This window comes from Schistocerca nitens, chromosome 6 (assembly GCF_023898315.1).
Source record: "Schistocerca nitens isolate TAMUIC-IGC-003100 chromosome 6, iqSchNite1.1, whole genome shotgun sequence".
NCBI classification, from domain to species: Eukaryota; Metazoa; Arthropoda; class Insecta; order Orthoptera; family Acrididae; genus Schistocerca; species Schistocerca nitens.
Genome location: NC_064619.1, coordinates 693,669,766 through 693,681,857, shown reverse-complemented (window position 1 = coordinate 693,681,857; position 12,092 = coordinate 693,669,766).

The window sequence follows — 12,092 nt, the reverse complement described above, 5'->3', positions numbered from 1 at the left end:
GCGTCTGTAACGCATCATCCAGTGTCTGCGCGTACCATTCGACGCCGTTTACAGCAGACTGACTGTTCGCAAGACGTCCATTGCTTCGTCTACCATTGACGCAGAACCACAGACGTCTCCGTCGCCAATGGTGTGATGACAGACGGATGTGGACGGCAGAATGGAATGACGTTGTCTTTACTGACGAGGCACGCTTCTGTCTGCAGCACCACGATGGTCGGATTCGAGTGTGGAGACACCGTGGAGAGAGGATGCTGGACAGCTGCATTATGCACCGCCACACTGGTCTTGCACCGGGTGTTATGGTATGGGGCGGTATTGGATATTACTCTCGCACGCCTCTAGTACGCATTGCCGGTACTTTAAATAGCCGGCGCTACATATCCGAGGTGCTGGAGCCAGTTGTCCTTCCTTACCTTCAGGGCTCGGCCACAGCCATATTTCAACAGGATAATGCGCGACCACACGTGGCACGCATTGTCCAAAGGTTCTTCGTCAATAACCAGATTGAACTGCTTCCCTGGCCGGCTCGCTCTCCGGATCTTTCGCCGATAGAAAACATGTGGTCCATGCTTGCTCAAAGAGTGACCCAGATTACATCCCCAGCTGCCACACCAGATGATCTTTGGCAACGTGTGGAAGCTGCTTGGGCTGCTGTACCCCAGGAACACATCCAACGTCTCTTTGACTCAATGCCGAGACGTGTGGCAGCGGTGATCTCCAACAATGGCGGCTACTCTGGCTACTGATTCTGGCAGGAACCACATGTCACAGACGTCTGTAAACGTAATCATTTGATACTTGGTCAACAAGTTATCTACAAAATAAATTTTGTTGTGCTATCTCTTGTCTTTCTTGGTGTTGCATTTACGGTGGCCAGCAGTGTAGTATGCATGGCCGACAGAGAAGGAAGATTAGCTGCAAGAGAGGCAGTACGTGTTCAGGTAACCAACTATCTGGCGCCTAGTCTACGAATTTTAAATCCTTTTTGAAAATCTTCTGGCCGGCTGCTGGTGGCCGAGCGGTTCTGGCGCTACAGTCTGGAAACGCGCGACCGGTACGGTCGCAGGTTCGAATCCGGCCTCGGGCATGGATGTGTGTGTTGTCCTTAGGTTACTTAGGTTTAAGTAGTTCTAAGTTCTAGGGGACTTATGACCTCAGCAGTTGAGTCCCATAGTGCTCAGAGCCATTTGAACAATTTTTTTGAAAATTTTCTGTTGCTAGGCTTCCGTCGGGGCCTACAGAGAAACTCTTCTCCACCCACTCGGTGTCGAGCGTCTGCTAAGGAGACACATTTGCTCGCCTCCTCTCTGCTCGGACCACTGACCTCAATGAAAGTGCCGGAGACATTATTAGACACGGCACAGACGCCTCTCTGCCACTGGGCCCACGCCGCCGTGACGCCATCAAAGAGAGTTAGGCGGTCGTCATTGAATACACTGTCTACACGACTTCCCGTAGTGGAGCCATATTCCTAGCGGCGTCCATGTCTACACAAAACACATTTGAGCGGGCGACGAGCAGTCTTACCTGGCGTGTGCGCTCTCCCTTCACTGGTACGACCACAGCCGTGGCTAGAAACTGAAAGCCTAAAATCACCTGCAATAGTGTTCTTCTCTTATACCGAGTGATCAGAATCGTCCATGACCGACCGCACTGTGAGATGTACACTCGTGTCCAAAATTAAAGCAACAAACGGAAATTTTGCAAGGTTGCGTTTAATTTGCAACGAAACAGTATAAACAGGCTATAGTACAGGGTGATTCAAAAAGAATACCACAACTTTAGGAATTTAAAACTCTGCAACGACAAAAGGCAGAGCTAAGCACTATCTGTCGGCGAATTAAGGGAGCTATAAAGTTTCATTTAGTTGTACATTTGTTCGATTGAGGCGCTGTTGACTAGGCGTCAGCGTCAGTTGATGCTAAGATGGCGACCGCTCAACAGAAAGCTTTTTGTGCTATTGAGTACGGCAGAAGTGAATCGACGACAGTTGTTCAGCGTGCATTTCGAACGAAGTATGGTGTTAAACTTCCTGATAGGTGGTGTATTCAACGTTGGTATAAACAGTTTACAGAGGATGGGTGTTTGTGCAAAGGGAAAAGTTCTGGACGGCCGAGAACGAGTGATGAAAATGTAGCACGCATCCAGCAAGCATTTGTTCGCAGCCCAGGAAAATCGACTCGCAGAGCTAGCAGAGAGCTGCAAATTCCACAATCAACTGTATGGAGAGTCCTACGAAAAAGGTTAGTTATGAAACCTTATCGTCTGAAATTGGTTCAAGCACTGTCTGCAGCTGATAAGATTAAAAGAATCGATTTCTGTGATTTTATCCTTGCTCAAATGGAAACAGATGAATCTTTCGTTTCAAAGATTGTGTTTAGTGATGAAGCAACTTTCCACAGTAACGGGAAAGTCAACCGTCACAATGTCTGTATATGGGGCACTGAGAATCCGCGGGAAACAACTCAGTATGAACGTGACTCGCCTAAGGTGAACGTTTTCTGGCCATTTCAGCCAATAAAGTTTTTGGTCACTTTTTCTTCGAAGGTGCTACTGTAACTGGACTACAGTATCTGGAGATGTTAGAGAATTGGCTGTTCCCTCAGCTCGAACAAGAAGCACAACAATTCATATTTCAGCAGGATGGAGCGCCACCACATTGGCACTTATCTGTCCGTAACTACCTGAACGTCAACTACCCGAGGCGATGGATCGGCCGCCAGGCAGCCCGTGACAGCACTTCATCACTGGCCTCCAAGAAGCCCTGAACTTACCCCCTGCGATTTTGTCTTATGGAGGTATGTTAAGGATATGGTGTTTCGGCCACCTCTCCCAGCCACCATTGATGATTTGAAACGAGAAATAACAGCAGCTATCCAAACTGTTACGCCTGATATGCTACAGAGAGTGTGGAACGAGTTGGAGTATCGGGTTGATATTGCTCGAGTGTCTGGAGGGGGCCATATTGAACATCTCTGAACTTGTTTTTGAGTGAAAAAAAACCTTTTGAAATATTCTTTGTAATGATGTATAACAGAAGGTTATATTATGTTTCTTTCATTAAATACACATTTTTAAAGTTGTGGTATTCTTTTTGAATCACCCTGTATAGTAAAAACAATGTAATGAATACAGAACGTAAACATCTGCAACATGCATAATGGTTGACAAAAATGTTCTTTCCTTTTTTTCCAACTTTACGGATTTGCACACACATACCGACAACTGGTTAATGTGTTAAGTATGGAATGTGATCACCTCTGGCAGCAATACAGGCCTGACAACGCCGGGGATTGCTGTAAATGATGTCAGTCTTAAGTTGAGGCAATAACGCCCATTCTTCCTGCAGAGCTGCTCGCAATTGGTGGATACTGACTTGATGCAACGCGTCTCTCGTGCGTCCCAGACATGCTCTATGGGATTCAAATCGGGAGAGAGAGCAGACCACGCCGTGCGTGCAATATCTTCCGTCCATCACCACGAAGTCTGAATCCACAGCGTCTCGCAACAACCGCACATGAGGTCTCTTGTCAAGATAACTGACACCAGTTAAACCTTGCCGCTTCATCCGTACAATTTACAAAGAGCCGTTAGGGTGGTCAACCTAATCCTTGCCCACACTTTTAGGGATCCTCCAAATTTTTGGGTCCCGAAATCGTGTTCCACGTTCCCTCCAGGTGCGAATGCGTCGAGAATCACTCTCCAGTCCAATTCGGGACTTATCTTTGAAAAGAACATTGGCCCACGGTTCGACCGTCCAGGTGACACGCTGACGACTCGACTCTAGACGTTTCCTTCTGTGAAGATGCGCCACAGGTACATATACAGCAGGTCTCTGACAATAAAGGCCACTCTGCTGAAGCCTTCTGTACACCGTTTGCCTCCATACAAAACGTTCAGTGGAAGCTGCGACATCAGATGCTAGTTGCTGGGCAGTACTAAGGCGGTACCATAGTGCCCTTACAGCCAAATAACGGTCCTCTCTCTCTCTGATGTCACACACGGTCGGCTCCGCCCCGGTCTTCGGGATACAGTTTTGCTCTCTATAAACCGTCGATACATCTGAGAAGCAATTACAACGATTTACATTAAACCGCCGGGCCACATCAACTTACGAATATCCTGCTTCCATTCTTCCTATGGTCCTCCACTGCAGAGCGTCTCCTCTGTGCTATACTGGACCGTCTGTGAAACTGTGTGTAAACAGCGACTGTGGATGTGGGACTATCCGGCAAACAATACCCCGTTTTGTAAATGCCCTGACGTTATTGTTGGCGTGGTTTCCCACTGACCGGAATGCCATCTTCCGTGCAGAAAACTACAGGGTGATTCAAAAAGAATACCACAACTTCAAAAATGTGTATTTAATGAAAGAAACATAATATAACCTTCTGTTATACATCATTACAAAGAGTATTTCAAAAGGTTTTTTTTCACTCAAAAACAAGTTCAGAGATGTTCAATATGGCCCCCTCCAGACACACGAGCAATTTCAACGCGATACTCCAACTCGTTCCACACTCTCTGTAGCATATCAAGCGTAACAGTTTGGATAGCTGCTGATATTTCTCGTTTCAAATCATCAATGGTGGCTGGGAGAGGTGGCCGAAACACCATATCCTTAACATACCTCCATAAGACAAAATCGCAGGGGGTAAGTTCAGGGCTTCTTGGAGGCCAGTGATGAAGTGCTGTCACGGGCTGCCTGGCGGCCGATCCATCGCCTCGGGTAGTTGACGTTCAGGTAGTTACGGACAGATAAGTGCCAATGTGGTGGCGCTCCATACAGTTGATTGTGCAATTTGCAGCTCTCTGCTAGCTCTGCGAGTCGATTTTCCTGGGCTGCGAACAAATGCTTGCTGGATGCGTGCTACATGTTCATCCCTCGTTCTCGGCCGTCCAGAACTTTTCCCTTTGCACAAACACCCATTCTCTGTAAACTGTTTATACCAACGTTTAATACACCACCTATCAGGAGGTTTAACACCATACTTCGTTCGAAATGCACGCTGAACAACTGTCGTCGATTCACTTCTGCAAAGATAATAAACATATACTAATAAAAAAATGCAAATGAAGAGTTGCAGAGTTATCTGTAGGCTCTGTAACTGTCCATTTGCGCATTATGATTCATACACATATATTTATTATTTTGACATGGTTCTTATATTGAGAAATACCATTTTGACTATAGGGAAGATTTGAAAATAGGTCTCGACCCGAAGATAGCCATCAAGGAAATAAAAGCGAAATTTGAAACTTTGGCTCTGTTTCCATTGTACTGACTTGCCAGTGTGACCATCTTATGTCCCTCATAACAATCGTTTGACATTGCTCAAAGTCTGAAAGATGCTGAAAAGCTGTTCATACACGTCTTCTGGGCTGCTTTCTTGCGATGTCCTGAAAAATTCTGTAGGAAGTCATTTCCTTTACTGAAATTAAGTTTGTGAAATGATGAAATTTTAATCAACAATTCCATAGGCGCAGGAAGATTCGTATCGTAACCTTCCTTCAGTCTCTCCCGTCAGTATATTCTGCATAATTGCACAAGCCGTGTTTCTTTACCAAGGCGTTCTTTACCCAAGGGTTTTGTGCATAGGAGAATCTTCGTTCACCCATTGTCAGTTTTCTAGCCAAAAATCAACAGAATTATTCATACTATGAATGAACCACTCTGCTACGATGGGTTATTTTCCTATTCTGTATCAAGGTAATTGGACATCACTGGAAATTAATTACAGTTTTAGATCTTGTCTCGTTGTTATCACTTCCTTCTTGGAGGGAAACATCCACTGAAGCTCTGCTCTATGCTGTTGATAAAACTTTAGGACTAAAGAATTTCGTTTAGGTCGCGATCTGTAGTACTTGTTATTAATAAATAAAACTTTTTTACAATCGCTTTGTTTATCTGAAGGACGATAAGTGTTTCTTCAAGATAATAACGTGTCTCTTAGCGCTAGATTACACAGAAGCATCTGTCTGCTATCACAACAAGAGTTCCAGAGGGCCTGCACAATTGTCTGTAAGAATCTTTACTTGTTAAAAAGTAGCTAAGCAATTAAGTTTTAAACATCGTTGAAAATGATTAATAGCACAGCTTGTAATATGATGGACCAACTTGGGTGCAACGAAATATACAAACCAAGTCAATTAGCTACTATTACAATACGAAGTATGCCTATCGCATATTTTTGGAATATTCTTTCTCCAAACAATACTGTGCAGTCTAAAGTCGTCAGTAAATGCAAAACTCAGCAGAATGTTGTAAATAAACCTTCATATTCATATTTTCTTTGATACTGAATAGTTCTATTAGAAACTAACTGTGGAGTTTAATTATAGTCCAGAACAGTAAACTGTGTAAATCTGATCAACAAAAGCAAAGTGTAATTAGCAAAATAATTAACGATGGGTTTTCTGTATTGTTAAACGATTTGTAAAACCATATTTCATGTAGAAAACTCATATGTCACGACAAAGGATACAATGTACCAGTTTATAAATGCGTTTGTAATCAACAGATAAATGAAAAGGCAGTACTGATAATTGTACCTTGTACACTAACTTATTTACTGAATTCAACAATACATCTTAACTTTTGCAGTTGTTGAAATTTATAAATTGCAAAGCTGCAGACGCAGGCGTGGTTGTTGTATATGCATCAAAATTTGTTAGGGTTCATGTCACTAAAACTTGTATTTCAAGATGGCTGCCGCATGTTAACGACGAATTAATTCTCGTGCAATAATTCACTGTGAATCGTGTAAGCGAGATTACTCATGTTGTTAGAAGACATAAACAAATTTTCTTCAGTTGATATTGTTGGATTATTACATAAGAATCATCGACCAGTGGTCGCACGGGCTGTAGATATATAATCCGGCTTCACATATTACACCGCCGACATCAACGATGAGACGTACGGCGAAGGAGGCAGAGATCCTGTAACAGTATAACAAGTAATCCTGTAGTTGAAGATCACTCAGTTGGAAGAAAGCGGCTGGTCATTAACAAGACGTAGATGTTATTACAAAAGAGAAGCTTTGGATTTGTCGCAACAATTGGCTCCAAAGGCGAAACACAGTGACAAGAACAATGATGGCGTCTGTGAATATATGATAGAAAATAAGATGCATGTATATCAGAAACTGCTGCCAACAGATACAGATGTAGCAGTACCACCGCCAAGAAAACTTCAATAGAACTTGACACCATGACCATGGAGACTTCTCCTAAATGTGGTCCCACGGAACAATAAATAAATAAATAAATAAATAAACAAGTCGACAGATAATAGTCCATACATAGTGTATTTGAAACATGGGGGTAAGAAAAGAAAGAAATTATCCTTACGTCAGAAACTAGAAACCCACGTCCGCCATGTTACATAGCCCAAAACATTAGGTTCACCACTTTTACACTTCCGTGTTCCACCCCAGTGGTACTTCCCTGTAATGTCACTCTGGCGTGCCTGTGCCAAGTTTCTAGCACTGGGGTATCTATCGACTTTCGCGATCGTATCCTAAACAGCATCAGGTGCTTTACTGTGTGGAGACGTAGATGTTTCATCAAAAATGTCAGCTTACGTCGGTTACAGGTGAACTAACCAATTCGATAGTAATCTAAAATTTAAAGGAATCACAATTCATTGGTAAGTGGAGCCGTTTAAGCAATATTTTCTTTTGTATACATGAATTATGGTAGCACTGTTTACTTTTATTCTAGTGGTTTTATTTCTGTCATTTGATTTTAGATTTCGTATCAATCCAACTAGCAAAGCTCTCTCGGTAAACGCTATGGGAAGGAAAGATCTAGTCGAGCATAGATTGCTCCATGGTTGTAGCAGCATCGCAATACAAAAGGAAACCAATTTTAGAAAGTTCTTTTACATCAAGCGAACGGAAGCAGCAACAAAATAGGTTTTTGAAATCGCACAAGAGGGAAAGTTGGACCCAATACAGTGAGTCATTACCAAAAGATACCAGCAGAACGGAGGTATGACAAAAGATCAGGGTTTTTATAAACGGGAAATCAAATACAAAATTCATCGAGAAACACACGTTTTGGTTAGGACCATTCTTGGACAGAATTATACCAGCTTCAACCCGCAATGAAGATATTTACTTTCATGACGATATTTACTTTCATGACGATAAAACAGAGCATGAATTGTGTGCCCCTTTTTCAGAACAAGAACAGATTACTGCTTTACAAAATTCACCCAATACAGCGCCATTTATCGACGGAATGTATTATAGCGTGATTCGAAACTTGCCATCTGAGGCACTTTCTGTACCACGAAGATTGTACAATGAAATAGGGACGTGTGGCCCAGTACCTCAGGAATAGACAGATCTTAATTCTTAATTCTTAAACCAAAGAAAAATACTCTAAAACGGTCGTCTTACAGACCGAAAGTAATATCTTCATGTATATCAAGATTAGAATGATGCATGGAGAGGAATACTGTTCTTACCAATAACTAGTTTGGATTTCGCAAGGGAAAGAGTACAACAAAGGGATTTTGGCAACTGACATTCAGCGAACCTTCGTGAATAAATGTCTCCTTTTTTTGGTATTTCTGTGATGCATCGGGGCTTATGAGAATGAGAAAATCACAGTATTGGAAATAAAACTTATTTCAATCGATTTGCCACTGAGACGAATCTGTGGAATGAAATCTTTGCTATCAGAGAGAAGAATATGTGTTAAGCACAATGAAAATGCTATCAAGACTCGGATAGTCGGGGACTAATGACCTCGGATGTTAAGTCCCATAGTGATTAGAGCCATTTGAACCATTTTGACTCGGATAGTCGACAAAGATCTCCCTCGGGAGCTATAATGAGCCCTTTGCTGTACACGGCGTACGCGAGACCTTGAAAAACCTTTTTCGCTGAAGATCTTTGCCTTATACGACCGCTTATCCCGAAGAGAAAGTGAAAGAAATTATTGATCTCTGCTGTATCAAACCTTGGAATCTGGTTGAAAGAGAATCGCCTAGAGACAATACCTGAAAAATCATCGTTAGTTATTTTTACACGAAGAAGATTTCCAGATTACTAGAGTAGTATGAAGGTTGGTGGAGTAAATATCCCATTCGGGAATCAAGCTAAGTTACTAGGCATGAGAGTTGTCTCGAGACTAACGTGGAGGCGTCACATAAATGATATTTCTTCCAAGACAGAAATAAGGGTGAATGCACTGAGATGTGTGTCCAGCACATGGTGATCACACCCGGGTATTCTGCTCAACTTGTGTAATAACTTGTGAGATCAGTCTTGTATTACGGATACATGTTCTATCATTATGGAGCAGGAAATTCGATATCGAAGCTAGACGAACTTCAGTATCGCTGTATTGGAATATGCAATGGGGCCATACTATCCACACCTACCACTGCTCTCCTTGTTGAGGCAGGGGAACCACCACTGAGTATCAGAAGGAAAAGTTTCGAACAAATTCGTTTCAAAACGAATCTCACAGACAAGATACTTTTAACAAGATAATAATAAGTTGTCGTCCCTTCCTCTATGAATAGATGATGAATGCAGCTAGCCGCTAACTTAATGTAATGTCTTGTCTGTATAGACGTGTATCTGTTGCCTTTAAGATCCCTTCACCTTCACACATAAATCTATACAGTAAAGTAAGGGCCTCCCATTTGTTGGCTGACTTGCTGTAAGAGATCTTTACATTTATTATTACTGTTAAACACTGTATTCAGTCGGGAGAATCAATCGTGTGGACAATTTGTTACTTTTACGAAAGATAGCGAATTCCAGATGTATACGAAGCCTTTTTGGACGATTTAACACAGACTCAGTGATTGCAGGCTCTCTTCGACACAGCTGAAACTTCCCCACTAATTACAGGGCCAACGTGATCATCAAATAGTTCAGAAAAAACTCATTCGTTCATTCACTTAGGGAACAGAAAGTCACAAACCTTATTTATGAAGGAAATTGTGTATTAAATCCATCTCCGTTACATGTCCAGATCTCCGGTGATTCCACGTCTTAATTATTTTCCGTTTACACTCTCTTTCTATTCAAACAAACCGCTAGTGGCACAAAAGTTAATTCGCTCGATTTAGCGAGAAGAAAATCAGAATATGTATCTCTCAGAAACACGTCAATCCCTCAATCCATACTCCAGAAGCTGTCCTAGTTACTCTCTAACAACCATGGAGAATGCATATATGCATCTCTGTTATTTCAAAGAATAAACGCGCTAGAAAATACTTTGGCGTCGTCTAGCTGTCGCCGCATATGTTACGAGAAAATCAGATCAGATACTTTTCCAAAGTGAATGAATGTGGATGGTTTGATTGACAATGATTAATTGGTGCGTGGTATAGGGTATTATCTGTGGGGACATTACATACTCTCTAATCAAAGGCATCATGAAGTATTAGATAGACGCCGAAAAATTTAGCTATTTCTCTGGAAAATGAAAGAAAATCGCTGATTTTTCACATCTCTTGAATGATGATCCTAATACGATGTCTTAGCAGAATTCCTTGCCTCACTCGGGTGCCAAGAAGAAAACGTATCTTTGATAAAATCGTAATATAAAGGTTCTCCAAACCTGAAGACTGTAACCAACATTTTGCTCCATACTACGTATTTTCATGATTTCGACGGAGATTTGTACGGATGGACTCAAGGCCATGGACAACGATAAGAAAGATGTGTAATATACAACCCCACAGAAAATTATCAAGCCCTATATTCTCTACCCAAGAAGATTACTCGGAAGATATCACAGTTACAGAAGCAATGAAATACGGCAGATTTTGCAGCTGAAGCAGTATGGCGGTGTTAACAGATTCCCTAAGTTTACTAAAGAGGCTTAAACTGCTGAAATTGAACAAAAGTATGTCACCTCTAGTTACGGACACTATTAAATAAGTCGTTACAAATATGCAAGCAGGCACAGTAACAAATTTATTGTGGATTCCACGCCACAGTGGCCTCTTTCATAATGAAATAGTAGACAGTGCAGCGAAGCGAGCAATGAGCTGCGGCAAAATCCTAAATGACAGACTTCCTTATCAAGAAATGCTGAGCTTAGTAAATGAAAAAGCGAGAAACGACTGGCAGACGCAATAGGATGCGATCAAGATATCAAAAGGAGTGCAATACCGCCAGATGCAGCCTGAAATAGCGTCATCCCGTTGGTTTACTGACTGGACTAGGAGCAGGGATTCATAACAACATTAAGCGCATGCGCTGAAGTCATGGCAAATTCTCAATTCACTTGTTCGGAATTGGATTGAAGTTATCTCCATTATGTGATATAGTGAATGAAGAAGGAGACATGAATCACCCACTGTTGTCGTGTACCAGATTCAAGACAACAAATATCCTTGGTTAACACAAAGATTCCTCTTACAACGTCGGCTGCGGTCTCGATGTCAGTCCAAAAGAGTTCACTCGTTCTAAATATGATGTTCAGCCACTTAAATGGTTCAAATGGCTCTGAGCACTATGGGACTTAACACCTAGGTCATCAGTCCCCTAGAACTTAGAACTATTTAAACCTAACTAACCTAAAGATATCACACACATCCATGTCCGAGGCAGGATTCGAACCTGCGACCGTAGCGGTCGCGCGCTCCAAGACTGAAGCGCCTAGACCCGCTCGGCCACAGTAGTCGGCGCCACTTAAATATGTGAGACCTAACTATCTAGACACACTGTGCACATGATGTGTGGATTTTTGTTAGTATACGTGTTCTTGTGTTAATTACTGTGGTATAATCATTTTGTGAGTAGGTTATATTGGTGATATGTATTAATCATTTATTCATACCCTAAATATTTTTGTAAACGGCAATTCACGATGTGTATAGTAGAATAACCTTAGGAAAGATACCTCGTAAATGTGATGGATAGTTTATGGCGATGACAAAAGGCCAAATAAAAATATAAAAAACGATATCGAACTTTTATCGTGTCTTTCCAAAGTTTTGTGGATTTTTATTCTATTCTGTGTAAAAAAGTGATAGCAGAAAGAGATAACAGAACTTTTATCATGTCTTTCCAAGCTATTGTGTATTTATATTTTATTCTGCGCAAAAAGGT